The following is a 27,676-nucleotide window of genomic DNA, read 5'->3' as shown; positions in this document are numbered from 1 at the left end:
TAGAGATATCGGGAGCAGAACTGAGCCTGGGAAGAAGGGAGGGGTGGGGGGAAGGTGTTCTCAAGATGTGCCAATGCTTCTCACTGTCCTACTCTGTTACGTGTTGTTAGTGTCTGTAATATATGTATGTTCTTTTTTTTTTCCCCTAATGAGTCTGCCTTTTGCTCGTGCCCACAAAGGGGGATATTTTCCCCATCCCAGTCCTATCTCGAACACCAAGACTGGCTCTCTGTCCCTTCTTATTGCCAGAAGAGAAGGGAGAGAGAGAGTGTCCGCATGGTGGTTGGCTGCCGACCAGGCTTAAACCATGACAGTGGGGAAATCAGCAAAACTGAAGTCACACCAGTAATGTTGTACAAAGTGCACAGGGAGAGAAACAGCTGGGGCAGGGGCAGGGAGAGGGAACCATGGGTCTTGCAGAAAGGTCTGCGTGGTATGGACAAAATATCAGGAATCCATAGGAATCCTCAATTCTTCTGTTCAGGGAACAACTTGCTATGAATACTCCTGATAGGATATTTGTTGTAAATCTGCTTACATTGGCACTATATCAAAACTGTGGTTTTGCTGGTATTCTCTGAATCCAAGGGTAGGCTGACCTTCTATTTCCCATCTTTTCCTTTGTACAAATTCAGATGTACCAACACTCTAGTTTATGGGAAAAAGTTGTTCTTTTCAATAAAACCAGAAATTCTAGCATAAAGGTTAGAAATTGCTTCAAAACAAACCCCTTCTAATAGTTTCTGGGAAATCCTGCCTTTTTTCAGCTAGTGCTACCCTCTTCATTTTTCTGGACATGGAAACCAATATTTTTTTTATTAAAGAAACACTGAGGACTTTATCTCAGTTTTTATCTCAGTATTTTTTTAAAAGCTATGATTTTGTAGGCAAAGTTCAATGTTTTTATTTTAAAATGGTTGCTTCTGTCAATACTGGGAAGCAGTTTTGGGGAAGAGCTTCTGTTCTCAGCTCTGCCAATCACTCCTCATGGGACCCAGCCATTTAAATTTCAAGCTTTCTCAGTTTAACTCATCTGTAAAATCAAAGCAATAAGCAACTTCATTAAGTTGTTGGGAGGCCTCTTCAATGCCTGACAAGTATTTTGATGTCATACCACAGTTGCTTGCATAAGCAGAATATGGTTATTTAAGTGCTTTTTAATTCCTAGTTCCCTTTCTCAGCCCAATATTGTTTTCATGTCTTTTTGTTGCAGTCTTGTCACAAAATGCTCTGATTTCATCTTGTGGAATCTGTTGAATTTGTGCTAGATACAGACCAGAACTGGGTTTGTCTTTTAAAGCACAGATATCATATTATGCATTTTCTAGGGATGTATCTCTTTCTCAATTAACTTTTTCTGGCATCTTACCAGATTTTAGTACTGTAAAATTTAAAAAATCTGGAATCCACATTGTATGTGTATACAAGGTTCATTTAATTAAATGGAAAATATGCTGCACTGACTATTTTTCTCTTAAAAAATAATGCTTTTCCACTTCAAGATTTAAAAACTACATGAAAACCAGTCTTAAAGTAGATTGAAAACAGGTTCATGTTCCATGCAGAGTATTTCAGAGATTATATCCTCAAACCTTTTCCTGTGCAACTTCAACTCTGTATTAGCTACTGCAATTGACCCATCTTTATTAAATTAAATTTGAAACAAAAACCAAACCATACAGTGTAAGTTAGCTGAACATAGCGTAATTCCGCATCCTGATACCAAGAATAAAAGTAATCTTCCTGACATACTTAACACAAGCTATGCCTGGCTAATGCTACATCTGTGACAACCAGAGAAATCCAGGAAAATATGAAGTTAATGCTGATATTTTCTCCTCCATACTTTTCAATACATCATTCTCCTAGGAAATTATTCTTTGATTTCAGTGAAAATCATATTTCCAGGTGTCAGAGTGAACTGAGACCTAAAACATGCAGTGAGAACAACTCCTTGTTTCTTTCCATGCAAGTCAGACTACAGGTTACAGCCATGAGTCTTATCAGGACAGAATCTTCGTCTGTTCAGAGCACAGCTGATACGGATTAGATTAGAGGACTGTGATTTAAGGTATTAATAAAACGGTGGGAAACACAGGCCCTTTCCTCCAGTTCTGGAAGTTCTAATCCCTTTGGGAGCAAGGCATACAATATACTCTACACTGTGGTATTTCTTATTAGCTCCTTGCACAATATGCTGCTTATAATGAATCCTGTCTTAAGTCTCAAAAATTAATACAGTACTAAGGTAATAACTTATTGTGTATTGCACAGTCCCTTTAGATAATATGCTATACAACTACTTCTGATTTTATTTGTTCTGCATGGTTGAATACTGAGACATGGAACAAGAACAAGGGAAACCAATACTGAAAATGCCCTTTAGGATCCTTTAGGTACCATCTCTTTCAGTATCAAGACATCAGTGTCTATCTCCCAATTGCCCAGATTGTCAGCCAACATGGTTTGCTTATTAACATTTCTAACATCTCTGGGCTTTCCCCAATACTACATCTCACACACACTATAAGTACCAGCTAAATAATCCATTTTTTTTTACCTTAGTTCACTGCACGTTCCACATGTTCTACCAAAACTTTGGTAACAATAGGGCTTTGGTTAACTGGTGTGCTGGGACCATAATTACCATCTTTTTCTTTGTTTTCATCCTATATTTAAATTTCAAGTTCTTTGGTGCAGAGATTTTTTTTTCTGCTTCTGCAGCATGTAACAATGAAGGTCCTACTGCTTGACCATGCATTCTAGATCTTGAAGTTTAATAACACTAAATCCTACTCTGACACCCTCTAAGAAATTGCTCAGAACCATCAGGACACACTACAATACAGCACATTCACACTTGAAGGACTTAGACATGGGTACCTACATGCAAAATTTCAGCCATCAGTGCTCTGCCTACCTCAGGTACCTCCCCTCCCCTTTGCTCAAGCAGAGAGCCATGTTCCTGCAACTATACTGTTACTGGGCACATGTTGTATCAACTATCATATCAGAGTATGGGACAGATGCACATCTGTACTGTCCTGTGTATGCTTAACCCTACATTTTTTCTCCAAAACATCCTTTACATATATCCATTTTTACTGCTGGCCATACACATAGCTGCAGAGATCATTATTGTACTGTGCAGCTCAGTTCCTGCCTCAGATTTAAACCACAGATCAAGATTTCACACATGAAGTGCTCCCTGAATTTTAAGGAAGAGTACTGTAAACACACTTCACCACTCACAAAATGACAGACTTTATGCCAGAACCACCTTCTTCCTTTTATTCAGAAACCTAAAGCTGTGGGATAGACAAAAGTGTTCTATAACTGAAGTACTAAAGTACTGGGATGTAAATTAACCAAATTCAAGGCCATGTAAGGTACAAACTGGAGCAGAGATCTGAAGACAACTTCCAAGAAAATGCTTTAACCACCAGGCTATTAAGCATATGAAGGAAAGCTGTCTCTCCTGTTGAAGCTGTTGTGATACTGGAGCAAATGAGAACTGTGTGACTAATTGATTTGGGACGGTTTGTTGAACTGAAAGACCACCAGACTAAAGCTAGATAATTACCTATTTTTGCATAGATAATTAAATATTCACTGGAGCAGGAGCTTGAACATAACCTTCCTTTATTTCAGACAGATCTCTGCTGACTGAGCGTCTTTGCCAGAAGTGCAAGCGCACCACACACTCCTTCCCCTCCTCCTATTCCAGTTGCACTTTATGTGACAAAGGCCTGGCCACCCACCTATTTGCAGGAAAGGATTCAGGGCTGCGAATGCCAAGAAGAGACAGAGGCATCTTCCCATAGAGTTAGCTGCCTAAGCCCCTCCGAGAGACAGGGTAGGATGAAAGGCTTCCCACATTCTCAGCTTCTCTGATCAGCCCCTTGTTTATTGTCCCAGGTTAACATTCCTGTCCTTTCCTTCCGCACTAGGCAGACATCCCTACCTGCCTACATGGGGACTGCGAATTCTGCTGTTCAGGACAACGGCTAAAAGATGGGCACCACAACACAAACTCAGGTTTGACATTGCGCTTGGACATTCCCCAGCAATGCAAATTTCCGAACCCATTTTATTTGGGTTATGACAATTGCAGCATATGAATAAGAGAAAACTTTTAACTACTTCCAGACATATTTGGGACTCATCCTGCACAAAGCTAAACTTGTAAGACTGAATAATAGCAACATATGGCTCCAATGCTCTATTTTGGCTAAGTATTTTTAAATAGCAATACTTTATTACCAAATGGACACTGAGAATACAGAATCACTATGCACTCATAACATTCTTTTGCAACATTTGCATTTAAGCCACCCTTAGCTAATTAAATTCCTGTGGGGGGGAGGGGAAGAAAATAAAATCCTGACTAACGAATCAAGATAACCTGTTCTTTAACAGTCTTCTTTTTCCTATGTCAGTCAAATTCTCTGACCTATATTATGGATATGTCATAGAACTTATAAACCCTTAATTAAAACCAAAAGGATTTGTGTGATACCAAAATGAAAATCAGGCTGAAGATAAGTAATGCCTATTGTTTAGTTAAAAAAATATAACTAATTATCCAGAATTAGTTGCAACAGGTGTTCCAAACAGAAAATGTGTTTACTATTGATTGATGCATTTTTGCCCTGAACCATGAAAAATGCATATTTATAACTCAATATGACATTTGCTATCCATCATTTTTATTGAACATTGTTTCACACACACTCAGCAGACCAGGCACTGTACAAGCCACAGTTGCTGCCTCTACATCCACTTTTAAGGATCAGCTGGGGAGTAGGAGGCTACTGAAGGGCCTCTCAGCCACCAACTTCCATCCACGCAGAGCCACAGTCAGTCTACAGACTGCCTGCAAGCTGCCCATGTGAGCGTACCTAGCACCCAACTCACCCACAAGATCTGGCATTGTCCAGAGGACATTTCCAATTACACATCTGCCTTACAGAGCTTGCTTTCAATTGCTCTCAGTCTTGTCTTGAAAATAGCAACAGCCACCCTGCAAAAAACTAACCTAGAACACCTTAGAGAAAGATAACCTTAGTCATGAAAACACAATAGCATGCTTGCTTCTACGAGGACAAAAGGTACACATCTACACACAACTAGTGCCACGCTACTGCAGTAGGGATCCAGTGCAGATGTACACGAGAGTCCACTTGTCTTCACCCGAGTGCAGCAGCAGAGCCTGAGCATATGACAATTTTGTGCTGGTGAGTAGATCAGAGTAAATAACTGACTTAGGAGAGCTGGGTAAAGCAAAAACCCACTACCCTGAGACAAAACCTTCCACTTTTATCCAGCAAAACAAGTAAAAATGTCTTTCAGGTGATGCATTTCATTTCCAAGGGGAGGGAAATCTAACCTAAGGGGGTTTTTCAGTAGCAGTAAATCCATGTACATTACTGAATGGAACACAGCTGACTGCTGAAATTGTGTTCCTCAAAGATATCAGGCTGCAGCATTTCAATGCTTTCCTAAAATACTTCTTCTCCTATGTGAAACAAATTGCTGAATTCTAGATGAATTCATAAATAATTTTCAGGCAACTGAAATCTATGAATTTGACAAACAAATACCAACAATGGTAGACATGTCCCGTGCACTAAACCAAAGAAACTTAAAGGTGTTGAGAACCTGCCAAAAAGGATTCAGTTCTGTACAGACTCAAGCTATTACAGTGGCAGCCTGAACCTTACATCCTTGTGAATGAACTGTGTTCTACAGCATCCAAAGAGATCGCTGATTAAAAGATCCAGTTTCCTCTCTGGTATATGTGGCAAATACCTATGTGTCCTACTGGAAAAATCAAACAAAGGCTTGCTTCCACAGTGATAATCATTACTAGAGTTTCCAAAGTTCTTATAACCAAGTTCAACCAAAATTTGTATATTTTTATCACTTTGTGCTAAATTGGTGTGATCATATTACTGTGATATTTAATGTTGTTGGTTTTTTTAAAGGGTACAAAAACTAATTTTCTAGCAAAAATACTGTTTTCAAATATGAAGAGATATAAAATGAGACTTTATCCCTTATTCATGAGAGACAGATGTTATTTTTGGCTGCACAGTTTAATGAATACCATATTATGCTCTTTTTAACCTTACACCAGAAATAACATACTTCTAGCATTCATGAACTTCAAGCCATTATCAGTAAAAGCTTCTATTAACATCCAGAACTTTTCTCAGTTCTCACTGCAAAAGCTTTAAGCTGTCAGCTCCAGTCCCTATTATGGAAAGATTTTTTTTTTTTACCCATCAAAAGATATTAATGCAAAAGATATAATCCTTAGCAGTCAGCTTGCTGAGGTTGAAAACCGCAATATTTTCCTCTTGTTTTCTTTATGGTATTCAATGTACACATTTGATGCCTTGCTGTATTTTTCTATTTGTGTTTTGCTTTTTGTCCTTCTAAAAACAAAAACACTGCCATCCTTTTAAAAATGCTATTATACTTCTGTTTATTTTCACTGATTTGGAGAATTGCCTGCCAGTAAGTATGAGCTGAAACTAATTACCATCAGTACAAAATCTCCAAGCTGAATTGGGATGATGACAAAAATGCAACCAGAAAATGAATAAAATGTTTCTTGGGGAGCAGAAATCAGTTTTGCCAGCCAGTGACTACAATGAAAAATAACACCCTGCATACAAACAGTTATTATTAGCATTTCATTTTTGTACGGATAACTTTCTTCATAGAGTAAAGGTTGTGGCTCATTCAAACTGTTTGATTTAAGCCAACCACAAAAGATTTTGTGATGCCTGCATGGCAACTGGGTCAGTGTGTGCAATAGGATTTTTCCCACTGCATCTATTACAATGGCTTGAAACAAATGAGGCTGTTCTAAGAAAGAACCTTAAAATCTAAAGTCTTGGGCATCTGTCTCAGCTTCATATATGAGAATACAGCAGGATATCTCCCAAAGAGGTAAGCACAAAACCATCCTGAGGAGATGGTTCCTGGGCCTGAAGTACACATGAACAAAGCTCAGGAGTTAGGGCATAGAGAAGGTAAGATACCTTTATGGCCTACCACAAGCTCAGGCTGTATAAACAGCTTCCCTTTGAAGACAGGTGTAAAAGTGTTCAAATTACCACCTACATTCTCATGGCCACAAGGAGCCATTCTAGCAACTGCAGATCTTGAACACTTCTTTCAGCTACAGCAACCTGCTGCTCTGGGTTTTACATAGGAACTCACCAACCAGAGCGCTAAAGTCAAAAGTTGATCCAAAAGATTTACTAAGGAAATATCAAGCTGATGAGAGACGACTAGGAAGAAGAGCAACACAAGATTAAACCAAAACAACAAACTTAAGAACAGACCATGCCTCATATTGCACAACTGGGATGAGGGAAAACAGAGCAGCACTTCCATGGCAGCAGGGGAAGACAAATTTCTGGCACTCCAGCTTACCTCATGATTAGCCTGGCTACAGCACCAGTCAGCAAGTCACAAAGCAAAGTGGATGTGATCAGAGAAGACTACATGTCGTTATTGTTCCCACAGAAGCTGACACTCTGTTAAGATAACAAAAAAAGTGTCCAACAACACACTTCTTCACAGGGCAAATGGACCTCCTAGCTGTGTGAAGCACACCCAGTGACAAAAGCCATCTGCAAAGACTCACAGCAGTCCACACATGATAAACTCCAGGAACAGTAAAGAGCCTCGATTTATACAGGCAGCACAACTGTGCCACATTTCTTCTGGGCACCTTACTGTTCTTTTCTTTAATTTTTTTCAGAACAAAAGAATAGCCATGACTCAAGCCAAAAGTTCTTCCAGCACTGTATCTTGTCTCTGATGGTAGGCTGGCAATCTAGCAAAGTAAATGACAGCAGTAATACCAGTAATTATTTGCAATTCCCATATTGCTAGTGGGAAAACAAAGTCACATGTGAAGCCTGCCTTACCCCTAAGGAGTCCACATACTTAGCATAATTGAGTGGCAAAAGAACATATCTCTGAAGCCCAGCAAGAGAAAGTAATGTATTATTGTTAGTAACAAACAGCGCTCACTGGTTAAAGCTGCCATAACATGATTTTAATGTAGCTGAACAGAAGACAATTTATGGTGTTTAGACTACAGCAGTGCTGGCATTGACAAATGCTCTAAGCAGGCCAAAAAAACACTCAAAACTTTGGGGTAAATTTAAATATGTCTGCACATGCACATGAATGACTGTGAATGTTTTATTATAATTCCTTCCTTTCCTTTTTAATAATTCAGATACAGTATAATTCACCCTCCTGACCACTGACCTGGAAATTTAAATAATAAAAGACTTCAAAATGCTTTGAAGTTGTAGATGTCAATGAAAAGAGCTCATAAAATGTCTTCAACTTTTATTATTGTTTGTACTCTTTTATCTCAAAAATCATCAAATTGCCTTTTTCAGATGCCTTGAGACTTCTTTGAGTTTCCTGCACTCAAGTGCTGATGGCCAAGTTTTATCTGAAAAAAACCTTTTACGGTTCCATTAAAATTATATAAAAGTCAGAAATACAGGTCTACGGTATGCTGATACAGAAAGATCTTAATATTGTAAAAGGGAAAACCAACACATTTCTATGGGATGCTGCCAAAAAAGCACAAGACACTGAACAGAGAGCAGCAGTATTGTTCCTTCACAGTGCTGATTTGCATCAGACAAGCATTTGTCCCACAGGTTTTTTTCATATTAAATATTTTCCTTTTATGCAAGTGTTCAGAACTTTTGATGGAAAAATGCAAGGTGTGGGAGCCAAAACACCGTCTGGAGGTCTGGCAATTTCTTAAACCATTTCATCACACTGTCTCTACTTGGAAGACTTGGGATAAAATTCTTCCCTTGTTGACTGAGCTGATGCAAGGATTAATCTATCAGTATTTTAAGTATTTTCAAAAGGACAAGTTCTATACAGATTACAGTCCTGCAGAAATCCAGTTCCTGGGCCTCTTGCTTTTATTCCTTGGGTTATATTTCATAAATAATATAACAAGGTTGCTCTGCAACATTGGATGACTGCATATCAGCAAGTCCTGTAGTGTGATGGCAATAACTTTTTATAAACCACCAGGAGCCCAATTTCATCAAAACCAGGCTGTAATGGATGGGACAACAGCTTCAGGACAGACAGATTATGTGCACAGTAAAACACTTAATTCTCAGTCATTTCAAGAAAATGGGGATTATGTCTACATGGTGCAACAGAGAATCAGGTAGAGAGCTCCAAGTTAGAGCCAAACATGCTAGAATGTACCCATAGAATGAGGCAAAGCTGTGCAGAAACTGTGCCTTGGACCCTCAAGCCAGACATCTCCTCAGCATGGCATGAGCCAAGTACTAATTAGACTTGCTGTGAGGCTCATAGCTAAAAGACACTGCATCGGGGCATCCATGTTACTTCTAATTGCAAAGTTTCCCTAGTGGCTGGCTTTCACTGTCTGAGGCACTCAAAAGCTTCTACAGATGCTTCCCAACATCTCTAAGCAGATTCATGTACTCAGGTTTTAACTCAGGAGTAGTTCCAGAGCCTCCACTAATGCCACTCCTTGACCTTAAGTCACTCAAATAGCCAAGTGTTTTGCTGATGCAGAACAGCTGGGACCATGCCTGAGGCAGGAAGGAGAGGTAAGGATGGAAGATGCCAGACAAAAAGGGGAAAGCCACATCAGTTTTAGGATCTAACAGGAATTGGGGACTGTGTAACTCAGCCACCTGCATCTTTGGAGAAATATTTTTTAAACCCAGAAGCTGTCCTTGATGGATAGACAGTCATTGTATCTGGAAATGCATACCACACCAGCAGTTTCATACCTTCCCACGGCAGCTGTCTTTTTTGTTCCACGCCTCTAACAAACCCTCCTTGCTCAATTTATATTTTCATTCCTGCTCCATCCATAACTACTTCTGCCTTCCTCCTGGATTAACACAAACAACAATTCTGCTTCTCCTTGTGAGACTGTTCTGATGTGAGATAGTCAGGTCCCATGTTCCCATCAGTCATCTCTGCATTACATATGCTCACTTCTTTCCACATAGGTCTTCGTTTCCAAAACATCTATCACATTAGCTGCTCTCCTCTGATCTCTCTCCAGCTTGTCTGGGTATTTTTTAAAACATGTTGCCCAGAACTGAACACAGTACTACAAATCATGTGTTGACTACAGCAAGCTAAGAACACTTGCCTCACATATAATACCCTTGGTAGTTCAATGAAATACAATAGTAGCTATTTTTCTCATTAGCGCTGCAATGTTTACCGACTCATACTCAAATCACCATTGACTATAATCCCCAGATACTTCTCCATGGTTTAAATACATGTCCTAAAAGATTTCCCACATTCTATATTTATTCTTTCTTATGTGAAACATGCTATGTTCACATTTGAAACTTCACTTGCTTAACTTCAGTCTTTTTGTACGGTTATCATCCATACAGTATTTTTAAGTCCTATTCTCCAAAAAATTTCTGACTTCTCAGACTGCTTTTATGAAAAATTAATAATAAAGGTTCTGAGAAACAATGAATCCCCCCATGAATACAGGCTCCTCACACATCAGCATGTACTGTCAATGAATACATAGCAATTACTGATTATAACTGTTTAACCTTAGTCAGAAAAGACTGGAATCTCACTACGGCCACTACACCTCCACCACATTCCTGAGCTTTTCAGAGGAAAACTTCACACAAGCGAAAAAACAGTATAGGCACTGCATTTCTTTCCTTCATTAAGATAACCACCAAACGCATAATTTTGCTAGTCATGAGTCATTCATAACAAACCCACATTATCTTCTCTTCATTGTCTCATCTTCCTCTGTTAAGATTTCCAGCTGGTCTCTGTGACTGTAGTATTTAAGGACCTCACCAGGTGAGAAATAACATTATGAAATTTCTTTCTTCTATCTAAGCCAACAAGAAGTGGGTTAATTAACAATTAACACAATGAAGTCTTCCATCTTTCGATCTCTTCTAATATATTACCTAGCATGTGCAAAACTACCTCCACACCTCTACACTGCACTCCAGTCTGAAACACATGCAGAGAAACTTAAGTACAGATGCAGAACACCAAATAAAGCAGATTTCATGCAATCACTTATGAGTAGCTGAGCATCCTGTAACAATAGGGGGAAAAAAGACATCTCCTTTTAAACACCAAATATCCTATGTGGTGAAAAGTAAGACTAAAATTAAGCACATCTCCAAGTTCCTCTCTCCTCCCATTATGATTATCACCAAGTTAAAAGTCTCCACAAAATGAGAAACTTCTGGAAAGCATTTACAGTGTTTCATTCTGTATTTGCCAGCAGAGGCATCCAGCAGAAGGCATACTTCACAGAGCAGCAGCTTCTGAAGCACTTGTTGTGTTCATCAATTTTCATTTATTTCTGGCAGAGAAGGCTAACTATGAAACTGTACTTAAGAAATGGGAACAGTTCTGCATGCCACATAAATATGAAACATGAGACATGTCTGCTTAAACAGAGTGTAGAAAGAAGGCCAACCTATAGAAGTATTTGGGAGTGATGTAAACCTGAAGAACAAATTCTCAAATAGACAAATGGAGAAAGGATAACAAGATGGGTCCATAACACAAACCAGACTGTCACCAGGATCAAAGTCAAAAACTCTAGTAAACAGATGATTGAAACCTTTGACAAACAATCCTTAACAAAGCAATTGTGATTTGCAATGTGAATGAAACCATCCACTCTGGAACATGGTGGACGTGGGTATTGTACAATAGACACAATGGACAATCTAAGACACTGCAGCTGAACGGAGTTTGCATATGAAATTAGATGGGCATGTTTGGGCTTTGCCATGATAGAAAACAAGGTTACTAACAAGAAATGCAGCCTCAGCAAGGTTTATTGTTTTCCAGACCAGACAGGCATATGCTACTTAAGATTAGGCAATATGATGCTCACATCTCCAAAGAAAGAAAGCACCAAGACTCTTGTTTTGTCCAAGATGTCAGACGGGTGCAACATTAGCCATCAGAGACAACAGAACCTCAGGATACAACATAACTTCAACAAATTAACTCCTTGTTTTTGAAAACCAGCAGTGCTGGTAGCACAGGCACCAGCTCCTTGTATACAAGCAAACTTCAAACAGATCCCATAAGAACATAAGTATGCCTGTTACAGGACACTGTTTATAAACACACCTAAGAGTGAATTAATCCAGTGTAACGGTCTGACAATGCTATCCAAGAGCTGCATCAAGATTAAGTTTTCTAAAAAAAAAATGTGAGAATGGAACCAGGAATCAGTAAACCCAAAAGGTACTGGAAGCAATTAATACTCAGCTGATTAATTAAATTATGTACTATTCAAACCACACCTTTTTAGAAACCTTCCAAAAGAAGACTCTTTGGGATAAAAGAATAATTGAAGCTATATCAGAACACATAACTTCCTTAAACATGCCTTGAGCAGAAGAAAGAGGGACCTCTGGGCATTACAACTTCCATCAGTGACAGGAGAACCCCAAGCCCCACCTCAAATATGATTCTTTATTTCTTGTTGCACCTCTCCCCTGCCTATACCTCTCTTGCCTACTATCTCCTTCATATCTTGTTTCCTTTGCTATGTCTCCTCTTTTAGCCATTTGCCTCAGAAAAGTCTGGTTTAGATAGCCCCCAGTGTGTCTTACAAAGCACTGGTGGGATCCAACATCTTCAGAGGAAGTTAAAAGCAGTGTTCAGTAAACAGGCTGATGTCTGTAAGCTTGCCAAGTTTTGCAGTGACTGTAGCTTTGTTTCTCTGAGAATCAGAAACTCAGTCTGTTTGCTATTTCTACTGCTCTTTTTTGCATCTTTGGTCTGCTTATCTTGCTTTGCTTTCAGAAACAGAATCAGATTTTAATTACAGCAACAACATCAGGTCCAGCCACAGAATGCAACTCATGTCTTCTTCCCAAAATGGAAAGTTATTAACTGTTGCATCTGAAAGACAACTGAACAGGAGCCTTCCTTAGACAAATTAAATCATCCCCAGTTTAAGGGAAAAAATCTTATTGAAATAAATCTCTCTTTTACTTCCCAAATGATCTAGCTGTCTCCTTTCTCTCTTTTATCTTTTAAAGTTGAAAAGATTTTGAGAGGCTCTAAGCAAATTGAAATCTCTGTACTAAAAGCCTGCAGAACACTATTATACACTGCCAGGGCAATCAGTTGGGCCTCCAGGTCCATTGGTTCCCTCAGAATTAACAGAGCATAGGACACAGCAATGACTAATTGAACGAGTTATTAACAAGTTAAGATCTTAGATACGTCTTAAGTATTTGCAATAGCCTTCTACTAATGCATTTACTCAGGTGTCCACTCTATAAGGCATAGTACTCCAGGCATCTCTACCCTCAAACAATAAAATACAGAACTGCCATTGATCCATATTCATACGGCCTGCAGTGAAGCGTAGCACCAGTGTCATGGTTTGAGCCTGGTCAGCAGCCAACCACCACGCAGACGCTCTCCCTCTCCTTTCTCTTCCAGCAATAAGAAGGGACAGATGATCCAGGCTTGGGGTTAAAGATAGGACTGGGATGGGGAAAATATCCCCCTTTATGGGCATGAGCAAAAGGCAGACTCATTAGGGGAAGAAAAAAAGAACATCCATTTATTACAGACACTAACAACACATAACAGAGTAGGACAGTGAGAAGCATTGACACATCTTGAGAACACCTTCCCCCCACCCCTCCCTTCTTCCCGGGCTCAGCTCTGCTCCCGATATCTCTACCTCCTCCCCCAGCGGCGCAGGGGCAGGGAGTGTATGTGTGGGGGGTTCAATCAATGCTGCTGATTCTTCCCTCTTTGGTGGGGGGAGCTTCTGGAACTTGTTCCCCCTGTTCCATCGTGGTCCCCCTCTCACAGGAGACAGTCCTCCACAAACTTTCTCCAACATGAGTTCCTCCCATGGGCTGCAGCGTTCCCCACACTGCTCCGTCATGGGTCACTAACTTCCTCCGACTGGATTCCCTCCCACGGCTGCAGCCCTTCCCAAGCTGCTCCGGCGTGGGACACCCCTGCATGCTGCAATCCTCCCAGTGCTGAATTACAGCAGCGGGGCTGCCTTTTCCCATGAGACCCCGGCCTTCTTCGGGCACAGCACCTAGATCAATCAGGTGGAAGCCACAGGCCATAAATCAGTGTCTGCTCCACCGTAGATCTTCATGGGTGGCAGAGGGGGGGCCGCCCTGCCGTCTCACCACAGGATACAGGGGGGTCTCTGCTCTGGCACACCTCCCCCCAATTTCTTCCTCTGTTCCTCCACTGACCTTGGTGTTCATGCAGCTGCAGCAATTCCTCCTCCCAAGTCCGAGTGCTTGTCACCACGTCCCTTCTTAAATATGTTATCGCAGAGGCTCAGCTGATTGGCTCAGTTTTCGAGCAGGGGTGGAGCTGACTTGGAGCTTGGGGGGCTTCAGGAAGCTTCTCACAGGGGGCTGCCCCTATATCCCCCTCCCCTGCTCCCAAAAAACCCCATCACTCACTCAAACTCAGGACAACCAGCTATGATAGCTCAGTCCAACCACCCCAGGATGATGCTGCTACTAAGCGAACCAGCCCCAACTTTCACCTGCACCACATTGACACGCTACATCAACCCACTGATATATTTCAGCAATTCTGCTCCATCTGCTTCTGTCCAACAAGGGTTCTTGGGTGTCTCTGCAGTAGCTGCATCTCTCTGCAGGGCAGTACAAACAAAATGTATGAAGCACTTGCATATACCTGCTACTAACCAGAGCCAACTGAAGCCGTACCAAGAAAAAAATCTTACCATTTGCAAACACCAGGAGAGGAGAACATGCGGATGTTTACTGACTGGATCATCATGATTTCTACAAATAAGGCTCAATTCTGCTATGCCTCTTCTGTGAATAAGTCAGAATTTTTTGTAATCAGAGACTGATTCTTTGGGGCTGTTCTAATTTTATGTTACCATTTAGTTCTGATTCTGTACTCTTTTGTGGGGGTTTTACCCTCTGTAATGAAGGGAACTGCTCAGAGAGGTAGAGTGCAGAATCCTTATCTCTTTTTTATTATAAAATTGTATTTCAAAGCATTCATCAAACTAATAACAGAAATTTTCATTTTTACTGCCCTGCCATCTTCTTTTGCCAGTGTCATTAGAAAAATTAAGTCAAAAGGCTTCCTTTCTACATAATCCAAAAACATCTGGAATTAGGCCTCAGAATTAGTATCTCAAAACTACAGCACACTTCAAAGCTCTGGCTTTCAGTGTTCTGCAATACAAGCAACTTTTTGCTGTCACATATATTGGCTCCATCTTAAAACTCTGCACTTTCTGACAACCAGTGCTGACAGTCAATACATAAAAACATGTTTGCAAATGAGTGTGTTACTTTATTATACATATCTTCTACAAAAATAAGGTATAAATGTTGTAGCCAAGTTATCTCCTGAATTTCCCTCCAAAATATCTCATCTACTGCCATGGATCAGTAGTCCAGAGGTTGTTACTGACAGTTTTATGTTTGTTTCTAGAGACTGGAATGGATACAGATCCTAATCGAAACCTCACTGAAGTTAATGAGATTCTTTCCTTTCCTGCAGTATTTCTGGAGCAGTGTCATTATTGAGGCTTTTATACTAAGATTTCATCTTTACACAATATGCCAACATCAAGTCTGCTGCAAATGATTTTATGTTGGCAACAAAAATTTAAAGCACTCCTTAACATCAAGTAACCACTGAATGTGTGATGCTAGGGTGTCAAGTATCTTTGTTGGTCGAGTTGAATTTTCACAAACTTGCAAGATCCGTGTTTTCCAAACTTGTAAATCTTAGATTTAAAAAAAAAAAAAAAAAACACGGAAACTACAGTTCAAGAAGAAAATATTAGCAAAATAGTTTATGCAACTGTTTCTATGATGCACTTCAACCTACTGAAGCAAGGTTTAGATAATACAACTTCAGGAAATAAATCTAAATGGCAACTCAATAAATATATTGTGTTACGAATTGTACCATAAACTCTAAACTATCAAAAGTTTTGGTTTTGAAAGGAAAGCATTCCACTGATGCTTTACACGTGAATAAGTAAGAGCATCTCTAAATAAATAATCCTCCAGATGTTACAAAAAGAGTAACTGGTCTAACATGGGAGACAGATGAGTGAGTTTTAAAGATTTTTAAAGATTTCAGACGTTGCATGAAACATGACGGAAACAAGTATTCATGTTGTGCAACCTAAAAAAATAGTTACCTGATGAGTGATGCATTTTAAATATAAAATTCAGTAAAAGTCACAGGAATTTCTGTAACATCTTTCAAAATGGCTGAAAACAAAATCATCCTCCTATTCTCTATTTTCTGTCACCTGCATTACAACTGTTGGACTCACTGTTGTAACAGAGACAAAAAGATCAACATGAAAGATATATATACTCATTTTTGAAAACAGAAGAATAATTTAAATTCTTAGTCATGAGTATTTATGTGGTTGCTTTCTTGGTATGCTGATAGTAAAGACAGCAGAAAGAAAACACCATCTTCACTTCTTGATCATCTTTGTTCTACATCGTATATTTATACCATGGCATTCATTAGGGCTTCTGATGGCTGCCTGAAGTGGTCAGGAAAGAACTACTTTCCCCTTTACTATAAAATGTTACATCTATACTCTTTTGCCTTCATTATTCCCAATACTGAAGATTTGTCACATCAAAAAAATAATGTAGACCAAAGCATTTTAATATGCTAGTTGTACTGATGTTATTCTCTTACAAGATCTAAATTCAGTACAGGGCGTGTGCTTTGTGGTCTCTGATGGACTGAGGCACACGGAGTAAAAGTTCTTCTGGACTAGCAACCTCAGATGTGGTTCCCCAACCCTGCTGAAGACAAGACACAATGATGCAACCAGTCTCTTTTGTCCATCCTGCATTCATGCATTCATATGCCCATGTGTCTGAGGATAATGAAAGACTGTATCATATGCTGACTTCATTATGGCCAAACAATGTCATTCAAGTAGAGAAAATCTTTAATTTCACAATTCTTTGGAAAGGAGTGGGACAGCATTGAAATTGAACCCCCAAGGCTATATCCCTTAGAGCTACTGATCCCCCATGCAAAGAGCCTGTGAAGGGAGAGCGAGTGAGGTTGACCCAGTTCACTCTGGTGAAGCACCTTCACCACCTGTCCCTCACAGACAGGACCAGCCTCCGGGGAGAGCAACTTTTGAGAGCACCTCAGAAGCAACCACAGTAATCTAGCACTGAGTCAATCCAAGTAGACTCTGTTCAAGGCACCCAAGCTCCTCCCAGGCTTTGCCCTAATGCTTTTTTACAGTTTGGTAAATAACTAAGGAAAACACATGGGTCCCTCTGTCAGTCCCCAATTTATTCATCAGCCTGAGGTCTGCTACAGCACAGCAGACAGGGAAGGGGAGTTGTCAGAGGAGAGCAAAACCAAGGACGATACTACTGTTTTCCTCTGTATTTGTTTCCTATATGTCTTTGGAAAAGACACAGAAGACATAAGACAATGAAAAAACAATCTCCACCCATCTCCTACTTCTCCTTCTTAAAGGCTAATTACTTACTGAATGGAAAGGAATCTTTAATTTGGACTGACAAATGGCTTAAAGTCAGAGAACAAGGAGTGACACAGACAAGGACTAACAGTGAATTTTAACATTTACAGAGGCATAAATGGGTGCCCGGTTTATTCTGAAAACTTGCTCTGAGGTCCTAACAGCACAAGGACCAAAGAAGAGCAATACCAAGTTGGCAACAGTGGAACATGAAACAAGGTCCCTTTGGTCCACCAAGCCTGAGAAAGTCTAGTAAGGCTTATAAGGAAGCTGACAAGCAAAGAAGAGAGTGCCTGATGAAAACCCATAATAGTAAGTGCAATATAATGCAAAATGGGGGAAATAGTTAAATGTAGGAAAATAGTACCCAAAAAGCCTAGAGGCTATCGTGCAAAGCAGGTCCTGATGGCACAAAACCCATTCTGAATAATTAGGCCCAGTAAATAAGCAGAATTTATTAGACTTATAAAAATTCAGTGCTGGTACAGACATACAGCATCTTAGAAACCACAGTAGTCTAAGCACCTCTGGATACTCATTGCATTGTCCAGTGCAGCTGTAACCTGAAAATCATTGTGCTGAGCTCCACAAATAGCTTCACAAATAGCATTCACCCAACTGAAGAAAATATTAGGAGGCATAAATAGATGGGTGGAAAATAATACCGAGTACACTGTAATGTTACATTTTGGTGTGACATGCTCCCACCTGGAGTACTGGCTCACAGACTACCTCTTTGGCTCAAAAAGACACACAACCTTTTTATAGCCCTCGACTACAGCTAATGAGACCCAGGTGACCTGGCTAACAAAATAAATCAGACAGTTCATTGCACTCAAGTCTGACTTATTCTCTCACACTACTTCCTTGTTTGGAGTTGGAAGGTCTCACGTTGAAAGTCCTTTGCTATTCATTATATCACATCTACAAGCCTTAAAATTGTTTGTAGAAAATATTGATCCTAGTACTGTGTCAAAACATTTAACTAAATACTGCTTTACATTAAGCTAAACCTGTGACTCCCTTTAGTCATTTTATAACATCTTGCCCTGAAAAATACATGCTGCAAATTGATAGCATTTCTGAGTTTGGAAGTAGAGGTGTCAAGCGCAGCATTTACATTTGACAAGTCAAATCTCTCGGTCAGGAATTCTGTGTTCCCTGTTGAAACAGCAGTGAAGATCCTGTCTACCAAGTGCTCTTGGGAACCCAAGTCCCCTCTTTCATCTCTGGATGCCCAAAATCCTAGGAAAGAGGGGGTCCTGACTGATAGCAGCAGCTGAACTGCCTGATCCAAACTGAGCAGCACACTTTGCATTGAGCGTGATGTGCTCAAGCAGGACATACCCTTATCAGGACAAGTGAGCAGGGCACAAATGAGGAAGGGAAAAGAGGCCTGCAGGTGTCCCAAGATGTCCATCCCTAGGACTACCCTACCACTTCTGATGGGCTGTAGCCCAGATTAGCCCATGCCTGATCCAAGAGGCAGTCGGCTGTGCCTTGCAGTGGGCCCTGTGTTACCAGTACCACATGTTGGAGCCAAGTGTGTTGCATCAGTGGAGTGGTTTGCACAGCTCAGTGCAGTGAGGTTAAGGGCAGGGTCTGCACAGTACTGTCCACCCTCTGTGTGTGCCTTCTGCGTTCAACCGAGGATATTCTTATGCAGGCTGTGCACACCTTGGCGCATCTCAAGCCTGCTGGCTCTGGGCAGCACCGGCACAGCAATGGCAGCAGCACCAGCAGGAACACAGGCCAGGGCTGAGCGAGCCGCCATTTCCACGGTTACCAGGCAACACCCGGGTCCCGGCCCAACATGGCACTCGTTGCCAAACTCTACCGTGATTGGCTACAGCCACTGGGTGGGCGGGCTGCCGGTTGCTAGGCGACCTCGGGTCACCTAGCAACCCAGGCCCATACTGGGCCCGCGGCAGGCCCCCGAGAGTGGCCCGAGAAGGGATCTGGGGCAGTGTCCCCACACCCAGCCTCAGGCCTTAGTGAGGGACTGGGGGATTCCTGCATGGGGCAGGGTCATCAGGACATTCTTTACCACCTCAAAGTGTGTTAAAAAGACACCACGTGGCTGCTTGCCTTCCTAATGGGAAGGGAACATTGTCACCATCCTTCATGTGTGTGGGGGTTTCATGTAGCAAAACTGAGCTCTTTTCCATCCAGCAGTGGGGCGTAAGTTTTGTTTCTGTTGAGACTCGACCTTGGAAAATGCTTCAGACAACAATCCCACTTCACTCAGTGAGCTCAGGATGGGCCTTACAGAAAAGCCAGCATTAAAAGCCCCGGTGTCAGGTAGAAAATAATGCTGAGCCAACTGCAGAATTTAAGAGCTATTTGACTGACTCTCATTTCTACAGTTGTCTCCACATGTAGGTGGATGAGCAGAAAGCCACACAGTGATGTGAAGTCTTTGCTGTTCTTTCCCCCCCTATTAAAGTCATATTCTGTCAACCCAATCCCTCAGCTCTCGGGAGAAAGTCTCATTAATTTTATTTTCAGAATATAAAGAAGTAGATAATCACAATGCAAAACTCATTACCAAGGTTTAAAAAATAAACTAATCTAAGCAGCATTAACTTCTCTGCTCAGTAACACACTTAGTAGATTCAAAATTAGCGTCAAGTGAAGAAAACATTTTCAGTGGGGAAGAGGAGGTTGCAGCATGCCATTAAATTTGCCCGTGGCATTCTAAAGCAGAACCTCTCACTTGATGCATACAGCTCGCCAGGGGCTTATTGTTGGAATCCCCACACGTGCCTGCACAAAGAATTGCCACAGACCTATATATATAACTATTTAAAAACACGTGCGGGGGGGTTGTGGGGTTTTCCATTTCCTATGACTTCTAATTGGAGCTGTGATCCTTGAGGTCAAATTCTTGCAGGTAGATCCAATAAGAGAGTTAACCCTCGCAGATTAGGCACTGAATACCTGGCCTCTAAGCATCTGGCTCCTTCTGTGAAATTCAAAACCTGGAGCTGGGTGCTAAGCTCCCCTCGTTGAGCACATGCAAAGTTAGACCTCTCAGAAGGGCCATCCAAGAAAGCACATTTAGAGCGGGAGCCACTTGGAGCTGGAAATGCTAATTGCAGGAGCGTGGCCGAATTCTTGTCCCCTCTCCAGAGCCGCGGCATCCGCCCATGTCAGCACTCCAAATAGAGCCAGACTTTGCTCCCTCCTGCCGGCAGGCAGCCCTGGTCAGGCTTCTGTTTTCTTTCTAAAACCCAGCCAGGATGCTCAAGTGGTGTCGGCATTCATGCATACATCATGCCCTGACACCAGTAGCACCCGCCCAGGGAGAGGCACATGGGTGCATGGGCTCCTTCGCTGGCTGGTGGGATGTTTCCTGCCTCCCAGTAGAGCTGCCTCCCTCCAGACGTCTTGGATGATGTGAATTGGATTTTCATAGCTTCCTCTGGAAATCCTAACCTTAATGAAGAATAGCAGCAGGTCTCAGCACTTCAAGTGTGTACAGTGAAAACAGCTGGAGTTTTAGCACTTTGCAGGAACTGACTTCCTATGGCCCCCCATCCCTTGCTATCATCCTAGACCACTACGAACCTTCATTTAACTCTTGTGAATATCAGATATACCATTCTCACACAAAGCTTTCTACCTGTAGCTCAGGTTTCACCCACTAGAAATCAAATGCACCCTCTCTGGATTTTGTCCTGTTGTGTAAAAGGATAATATTTATTGATGATTTGGGACAATCCACCCAAACACACAGTAGCCTTTTTCAGTTGTTTCTTGCTAATTTTACAGTTTTCTCTCGTGGCCACAACACACACACCTGTACAGTAACTGCCATTGGTTTTATACAGGAATATATTGCATGACAGAAAACAGGGCAAAGTTAAAGCTAACTTGTCATAAGTTCTGAGTTAAAAAGAAACATTTAGCAGTGATGTTTGATGTTAAACACATGTCCTTAAAACATATAAATTATGAAGAGTATTTCTTCTAGCAATTAAATTAATTTTGGTCAATATTGTCCCTGAACCTGAAATAAATAATAAAAGCACATGGTGACTTTTTGAAAAATGTGAATTTCATGTCTACCAGAAATGATGTCCATTGACATTAGTGGTAAAATACTGCTCTGAAATATAGCTCTAACATGTATCTATGGTGACATCATATTTCTGGTTTTCTGCTTGCTTTGAGCACCTGCACCTGAATTCCCTATTGCAAACTCAGTTAAAGTTGGTCTAATATAACACATAATTATATTTAGGCTCAGAAGGAAAATACCAATATTCAGATTACACAGCAGAAAATAAGAACTCCCATTAGAGCTGAATAATTAAAAATAAAAGTTCTCTTTTAAAGTCTTGGGGCATGGAAGTAGATTACCGCAACCTTTTTTGCATCTGAAAATACTACTTTAAATCTGTAAGTGTTGACTCATTGGAAAATCATTCTGGAAAATGAGTTATGATTTACACCCTGCAGCATCACTATAAACGAGTAATTCAAGAAGCTCCACAGAAACCTCAAACACATAATTCCAAAATAAGTTGCACTGAAATTGAATTTAGCAAAATGTGTTCCCTGACGTGTATCAGGAGAGAGCAGGGCACACACCTCCCAGCTCCACACCAGTCAACAGTGAGCACTCTTACTTACCAGAGAGAGGGACTGTGACCTCTGGCTATTAAAAAAATTATAAATTAAATGAAAACCAGTGGCAGAATGTGAAGAAGGAAGATGTCCTTGCTTAACTTCCAATACCAAGCCTAAATGGAAGATACAGGCAATTTTCTGAAAACTTGGGTGCACACTAGAAAAACAGGCTGTTAGACAGCTGGACACAAGAAGCTTTTAGGCAGACCTGTCATCTAGAGAGTGCTCCCTGCCACTGGCATGTGGCACTACAGTTGGGGAAAGAGATGATATTTCCAGGAGATAAAGTTTTTCCATAAAATGGCATAAATGTGAAAGTATGTCTTTCCAAAACAAGATTATAACAGTTGAGCAAATGAAATGGTTACAGCTAAAGACCTTAGCATCTATTCTGGGGAAGAAGAGCCACTTTTGTCATCATCTAATCCTTACACCATTATGAAAAAACTTCCAAGTTCCCCTTTTTTAAAGCAGCTTCCTGCTAAAGACATATTAGTTTAATGCTTTCCACTATTCATATCTGCTAGGCTTTCCTTATCTGGAGGCCCCCCTCTGACTTAAATGGAACGAAAGAAGAAAACCAAGATATGCACAGGATGTCTCTATCTGAAAAAGTAGGAGCAGGTAGATAACTTTTATCACACATCCAGGCACTGAGCCAAATTTTCAGTGCATGTAAACAAGCATAACTTCACTGAAGCTGATGGAGGCTTGCCAATAGAAAACTCCCTAAGAATCTATTGTTCTCTTTACCACACTACCAAGCCGATAGCCTAGGATAAACCTAAATTCCTCAAGACAGAAAAACAAAAAAAAAAAAAAACAACAAAAAAACAGAAAACAAAAAAGTGAAGGTATTGGATTAATAAGTGTCTGAAAGAAAATCACAACCCTGAAACCGTAAGCTCTCGCTGTTAGCTTGTTATCTATTTAATGAATATTGCCTTTGCCCCTAGAAGTTTTAGACAAGGTAACAGGTGACGTTCTCTGCGCACATGACTGTTACCGAAGCTGCAATACTTCCCTCTCTTTGGATGAATCTAAACAATTGGTTCTTCACAAGAAGGAATGGCATGGCTAATTTATCTCCAGTCAACTAAAATCACTCTTGCATAGTTGTGACTCACTTCAGATAAATGAGGACTGGTCTTGTGTCAAAGTAATTTGACACTGCATCTTATTTCCAGAAAGTGTGGGCCCTTCTGTGACTCAAACTTAAATATCTTCTGTCAAACATTCATATATGTTGACAAGATTAGTAAAGAGCAAATAGGTAAATATAAATATACCTACAATATAAAGGAAAAACCTGTTATACGAGCATAGAAAGCTTTGAAAAAAGGGAAGAATCCATGCCAAAGTTTTCTATATAAAACACGAGTACCATAATTTCAAATGTTTGGGAGCTAAGTCCAGCAGGTTGTGAACCTCAGTAAGAAATTTCTATGTGAGAATTAATGGTACACATTATTTAATAACACTGGGAATCGGGGGGGGGAATTATATTTCTGGTTACATTATTACTAAATTATTTCAGAAATCACAGGAGCTTCCATTAAAAGAAAAGCTATTTTGACATAACAGTGAAAATAGCACAAGAAATTAAATGTGCAATGTCTCAGTCTGAATGAACTTGTAAGTGGCTAATATGAAATGTATTTTATATTACTGTAAGGTGCTGGGTTGCCCAGGGCCTAGCATGTTGAAGTTGCCTCATCACCTAAAGTAATACTTAGTATAAATTGTTGTCAGTCTTGCAATTGTAATAACTTTACTTAAAACAGAGGAAAAGAGTGTGGGAAAATACGAACCAATTTTTAATGCACTTACACTATTTTTTTTCATTTACTTTAATACTATCTGAGCAGCATTCATTAGCACCCCTTCCATCTATCTGATATCTGCCTGTTGAAAATGCAGAAATAGATGCCTGGTGATCTAGCTCACAAAGACTCCCAATAACCTATATTCTAGCACAGGAGAGTTTATATGAGCAAATACTTCATATACCTTTATGTTTTGAATGCTTCCCCCCCTCATACACATGGTTGGTTGAGTCAGATTTGCAATGCATGGAAGAGCTGGAGTGTGCAAGTTTGAGAAATTTTCCCTGTTTCTAGTCCTCTTGCAGTAGATTATTGTTATTATTTTCTGATTAGCATGCACAGTTAACACCCTGTGATAATTTGTAGAAACATAGTCATTAAAATTTACACTTCCCCAGTCTCTCCAGTGCAAAATAATGATCAGGATCAGGAATAAAGCCCTGGACCTTTCTCACTCCCCCTGCAATTCAGTTTATACAAGATTTTTTTTCTATCAACATTTTTCAGAGGACAAATACTTCTCTACTCAATAAAGATTTATATTGCAGTTTCCTAGAATAATCGTCAAGAAGGAAAAGGTATTTCCTCTCTCACAAATCCCCTCACTCTATACACACACAACAGCATGCTCCGAATAGGATGAAGAAAAATTAGTGAGGATATGATTACTTTACTAGAGAAAGCCTACTCTCCTCCTGCGCCAAGATATTATAGGTCAAGTCAAGTAAGGTCAAGTGAGTTCTTGTCATGTCCAGGATCCCTGATTTATTCTATCAGCTGTTCACTGTCATGCAGCACGATGGGGTGAGTGTCAATACTGAGATAGTGCAATGCGACTGGACACGTTGATTTAGACTTGGGTGGCTCATGTTCACTTGAAGCACATGCTGAGTCCTGCTGGGTGATTATGGATGTCATGGGGAGTGTGGGATGAACACTATATTAGTACACATAATTTATGTACAGGGCTTTCTTTGCCTTTAAAGAGTGCAGCCCCTGTGATGAGGAAGTCCTGTGAGTTCCCCTGAGCTGTGTTATTCCCTAGCAGACAAGGAGACACAAAGGAAGCAAATGCAGAAGAGCTGGTGCAGTAAAACTCACTGCCTCTGCTTTTTACAAACCTACCCAAGGTCAGACAGCAAAACAGAAATACAACTAGAACCCAAAGCCACAAGTTCCTGTTTGGCAGCTACCTGCCAGCTCAGTGGGATAATACTACTTTCTAGCCCCTGTGAAACTACATGTCCAAGGGTTGCAGTTCAGGATTTCCACTGAGAAGGGAAAGTATATATGCATATTTGTAGCGGTGGTGTTATGCAAGCAAATGATGGCATCAACCCTGCAACTTCTTTTTTTCTTTACTTTTATTGGTAGATTTTTATTTTTGGCAGTCCTTTTATTAGGGACTAGGCGTATTTGTTTATGCTGATCTTTTTCACTCCTTTTTTATAAATACACATTTTCTGTGGGCAGAATTCAAAGTGGAACAGTTGCTGAAAGGGATCGGATGACTATCAGAACATCCTGCACTTTCTTTAAAGCACTACTTTTTGGTAGCCTCAGATTTCACAGGCACGGTTTTCAACAGCTCAGGAGTCGAGAGCCTCACTTTGAGTGATAGCTGCAGTCATTCATCCGATATGGAGTAGGAGGTACTACAGTTACAGTTATATGCAATAATTGTGTCACTGTCCAAAATTTCAATTTGTTATAGTAAGTGTATATGGGAACTAGACATTTATGTATGCATGCATTTCTGTGCATTAGCTTATGCAAAACCAGAATTTAATACGGAGTTCCTTAATAAGTCTGGTCTCACAATTGTACAAAATACCTGGAAACTACATTACCTAGAAGTCAGGTTACCAAGAAGCCTTATATATTTTGGGCAAAACCACGGCTCAGATGAATTCAGTGGCAAAACTTTCATTGACACTAGCACACATATTTATCGCTGTGAATTTGTTATTAATCAGGGTTTAAACAAGAATGGAATTAAACAATCAACTTCTAGCTGTGATATACTACACTTTTGTCTAAACGATACTGATCTGGTCCTGTCCAAAGACTATTAAGTTTCCACTTTTCAAAGAGTATAGTAGGTTTTGCACCAACCCCTTCAATGCCTAAGTCTGCATTTCTGCACGGCCTTCCATGAGAGGTGCGGCAGAGCGCAAGGCTGGGCTGACACTTTGATAAACACACTGAACAAGCATCTGCTCTGTGGAGTAAAGGCAAGGGAGAAGATGTCAAAATAACAGGAAACAGTACTAAAAATTACCTTTCTCTACAGACTTTGATACCACTGGCGCCAAAGGAGCTGAATACTGTATCAGTTAAAGCAGATGGGACTTCATGGTTGTGCTGTGTCTCTGGAGCCCTGCAAGTATTTCCACTGGTTTCTCATTGCAGAACTCAATTTAATTTTGAATTTCAGATTCAGGAAAGAATTTCCAGTTTCCATTCAGTTCCTGAAATATCCCACAATTCATTTATTTTGGATATCAAAACTATTAAATAACACCACTGCAACTTGGAACTTTGCCCAAGGCAGATCAGAAAGGCTGAGTCTTTGTGCCAAGTACCAACGCTGTCGGGGCACAAAAGGTCATTGCTGTTCTAATTTTTAGCTTCAGTACAGAAAAGATGATCAATATTTAGTGGTCTTCTCCATGGAAGTCCCTGTTTCCAGATCTGCTTTTATTGGTTAGGGCTCCAAACAGAAGAATACTCAGTCACATGCATAACTTCAAGCAACTGAGTAATCCCAGCGCTTTGGGCTGCACTGCTGAAGTGAGTGGGAGTCTTGCCATTTGAATTTTATAGGAGCATTATCAGACCGTAAGTGCTTTGCTGGTTCTAGGCCAATATTTTCTCAGACTTTAGAGGAAGCCAGATTGGGCCCGATCTTTACACAGCCTCTCCTAGAAAGACCAAAATAAAAACAGATGATACTAAGCAACAGGAATGTACAGAGCATAGAGGAAAGGATCATTGAACAAGACAAGCTGAGGAAGCATTTATCATTCAAATACCTGTACAGGAGAGAATGGTGGCAGGTTGCTTTCTTCACAATATCCTTCACATCAAGTTTTACAGACAGACAATGCATCCATCTAGCAAACAAGTATCTGTCTGACTGATATCCAGATAAACAAATAAGCCTGCTGAAGAGCCAAGGCATCAGCCCTTCTCCAACAGAAAGGGCTTGTGCTGCACTGATTAGAGAATGGGCTGTGTGAAATACTGTGTGTACTAATTATCCATTTCACATACCTGTAGCAGCAGTGAGCAGGATCAACCCCAGCTACAGGCCTGAGTAGACAACTAACTGTGTCAACCTCCAGCAGCCTTTGGTCTGTACCTGCAGCCAGGGCCAAACAAAGAGGTGAGAGCAAGATGTACAGCCACTGCCACGTGCTGGGCCTCTCCCCTCACACCACATGTCACTCCCACAGCAACCCAATCTGCAGCCCAGAAATATCCACACCTTCCCCTGGTGGGAACAACCTTTCTGGAGCAGCAACAGCCAAGTTGTAACAGCCAGCCTTGCCCTAGCACCTCCACAACAGCATTTCAGGGAAGTCATTGGGTCCATATCACAGTACTT

This window comes from Tyto alba, unplaced genomic scaffold, assembly GCF_018691265.1.
Source record: "Tyto alba isolate M040663 unplaced genomic scaffold, T.alba_DEE_v4.0 Super-Scaffold_42, whole genome shotgun sequence".
Taxonomy (NCBI): domain Eukaryota; kingdom Metazoa; phylum Chordata; class Aves; order Strigiformes; family Tytonidae; genus Tyto; species Tyto alba.
The sequence above is the reverse complement of the archived record's forward strand: the minus strand, read 5'-3'. Positions refer to the sequence as shown.